Source organism: Neoarius graeffei, chromosome 10, assembly GCF_027579695.1.
Source record: "Neoarius graeffei isolate fNeoGra1 chromosome 10, fNeoGra1.pri, whole genome shotgun sequence".
Taxonomy (NCBI): Eukaryota; Metazoa; Chordata; class Actinopteri; order Siluriformes; family Ariidae; genus Neoarius; species Neoarius graeffei.
Genome location: NC_083578.1, coordinates 59819360 through 59822552, shown reverse-complemented (window position 1 = coordinate 59822552; position 3193 = coordinate 59819360). Strand labels below are relative to the sequence as shown.

The window sequence follows — 3193 nt, the reverse complement described above, 5'->3', positions numbered from 1 at the left end:
CTTTCGCCCGTAGTCAGCTGGGATAGGCTCCAGCTTGCCTGCGACCCTGTAGAAGGATAAAGCGGCTAGAGATAATGAGATGAGACGATGCAATCGTTTTCTGCCTTTTGGCACCCTTCATCATGCCGTGTTGGGGTCCTGAACTAGGAGGCGCTGTCCCCAATATGCCTGTCAAACTTGTAACCATAGCAACCAAGCTCGAGCTCGCAACCCGTGCAGTCTGCGCAGTTGCAACTACGTCTGTACTGCTGTGCACCTCAATAAACCGAATGGTAATTAGTCTTTTGATTTTTCCGTGAGGTTTGCCTTATGCAAAGAAAGACAGCATAGACGTTTTTTCCTCCCTATAAGTGGGGGGGACCGAACGAGGTGAATTTAAATCTGGGTGGGACGAATCCCCCCCCGTCCCCCCCTCTATCTGCGCTCGTGTCAGGAAATTCTTCGTCCAAAACAGAGGCAGGGAGGGAAGCAGTAAGGAGGGATTGAGAATAAGGTGGAGGGAGGGCAGGTGATCGAGCTGTACGTTAACATGATCATCATTTAGTTATGCTCTGTCAGCTGGCAAAAGCGATGCTAGTTGTAGATGCAGTATGAATTTGATTTATGGCTGTCAACCTTCAGTAAGTTCAATGCATTGGATAGAGTAGTTAGTTACTTCTAATCTACACAAATCTACGGAAAAGACTTCTCATTTGCACCTTTACCTGCACTACCTCACTTTTTTTTTTACACACCATACACTGTTTCTTGTTGCTGCTGCCCTCCACGGAAAAGACTTCTCTATGGAACTACATATGTGACTGTGCACCTTACCTGAACTATCTCATAAGAACTGCCTTGGGCCCTGCAATATAACAACTTACCATATGCTGCTTCTGAATGCTGCTACCACATTATTATTTAACACATTATTCTACATAATGCTGCTACTGTGATAACCTCAACTGGACTGCCCTGGACTGTGCTGTACTGTACTGTACTGTACTGTGTGTCTTGTATACTAGTCTTGTTCTTGTTCTTATCTTCCTGTCTTTAGCCTAGATTATTTTTCTAAATGTTAAATGTTTCAATTTTTTTTAATCATTACTTTATTATTACTTATTGCTTGTTACACTGTTATTGGTCCTGTCTTGCGCCGTTTGATGTTTGTCTTGTTAATGTCAGTCCTATGTTTGTCTATGTCTTTACATGGGATAGAGAGAAACGTAATTTCAATTTCCTTGTATGACCTGTGCATATGAAGAAACTGACAATAAAGCTGACTTGAACTTGAACAATCCCACAGCACTTGAAAGTCAGTGGATGCTGACTAAGCTACAAAAGACTATGCAGTCTTGCCAGGGTGAAAAATCAATAACTACCATAAACCTTTGATATGGGTGTGGAGGGGGGAGCTGTGCCCGAGTAGAGCTTTATGTCTAGCAACGCCCCCTAGCGTTAACCCTGCCTAAATCGGAACACTAAAGGATTGTGAGGAAACGTGAAAGGAGCTCCAGAAAATCCCCACCATGACCCATAGAGGTCTCTGTAAAAAAAAAAAGTTAAAACGGGGAAGGGGAAAATGGGGATTGGTGGAGGAAAATGAAGAAAATAATTTAAGCAACAATAATTTTTTTCCATTTAAACATAGTGAGAAATTATGGGATAGTAAAAAATAATTACCTCTCGATACCACATTGCCGTGACCCGGATTCGAACCGGGGTTGCTGCGGCCACAACGCAGAGTACTAACCACTATACGATCACGGCAGGCTACCTGACAGGCGTGAACACACTCCTAGTTTAACATTATTAAAGCTCTCTCTTTCTCAGTCCATTCTTTTTAAATACTACATGATAGAGCGGCGGCAATTATCGATACTTTAACGATCTTTTAGCCTTTGCAAAAGTAGAAAAGACTTTCAATACGTAAATTGTGTATGAATAATAACTCGAACTTCCACTGGGGGGTTTGATTCCTTAGCGTGCCAGATCACGTGACACCGTACCACAAGTATCGACACCCAGATGATTATTTACATATAATCGGGAATAAAAAACATAGTTTTTTATTTAAAATTTATTTTACACAGACTTATATTGAGTACAAATATATTTTATATAAATATATCGATGTCGGTGTTTACGTAAATGAGGAAGTAATTCTAATGTTTGTAAACAAATGAACTTTTAACCTGTCAGAAAATCTTTTTGGCCCACTTTCTAAGTATTTTCCCGGATCACATTTTGTTATTCATTCGTTGTTGTTTGTATTAATTTCTAGTTTTGTAGTTTATCAGTAAATCTCAACAGGGAATTGGTATTGTAACCACATGAACATCCAGGTCAAAGGTCACATGTCATTCCTCAAACCAAAATATAAAAGGTCCACTGATATTGTAATATGTGGTAGATATTTACAACAAACTGAAAAAAAAAACCCTGAGTATTTCAAGCATTTTTTTTATATGTTAGGAATTTAATTCTGGTTTGATTCTATTTATTGCATTCGGATTCCAAATACTCTATAAACATTCTATTCTGTTATGAATCCGAAAAAAAAATTATAAAATCATAGCACTTTTATTTTTTAAAGTATTTCATCTACTTCAACAATGTTACACAAAGATCGATACAGAACAGTTGTAAATGTCACTTAATTCCACAGGGTGTCGATAATGGTGGACACTGATGAAAGTGATCACTATTATCGACACCTCACGTGACTTCTCAAACGCGCGTTTAGATACAAAATGGCGACTGTCAAATGAAAGAGTAAGAAACAAAGTAGGTTTCGACAAGGAGATCAGGAAATATCGGTGAATTTGATCAGTAAAAACACATCTATGATCTTTCCACCATGCTTACCTGCGATTTTTTTCTCAACTTGCTGAGGGTGCTGAAAAAAAATCCATCTCAGGTAACGAGCTGTGTCATCAGACGACAAGATCAAAGGGCGGGGCTTCCGGTTGATTAATTAACCAGTGATAACCGTTGTAAATGAAACTCACCTTTGTAAAATTGTTTTTTATTGGTAAATCTGAAAAGGTGTCGATAATTATGGACTGTCGATAATTGTAGCCACTGCTCTAGTTACATACACCTTGTTACTCTTTACTCCTTGGACAGTTTGTTACTATAGCTAACTTTTCATCCACAGCCAATTTGTAATATTTTCTACCATACTCCCACTCAGTGTACACAGGATATGGCT

At 39.1% G+C, this 3193-nt stretch overlaps 1 non-coding gene across 1 annotated transcript; it reads right to left on the bottom strand.

The window, feature by feature from the left end:
• Positions 1-1677: 1677 nt before the first annotated feature.
• Positions 1678-1749, bottom strand: trnah-gug (transfer RNA histidin (anticodon GUG)). The gene has a single exon. It is a non-coding gene; the product is annotated as a tRNA-His (tRNA).
• Positions 1750-3193: the final 1444 nt, after the last annotated feature.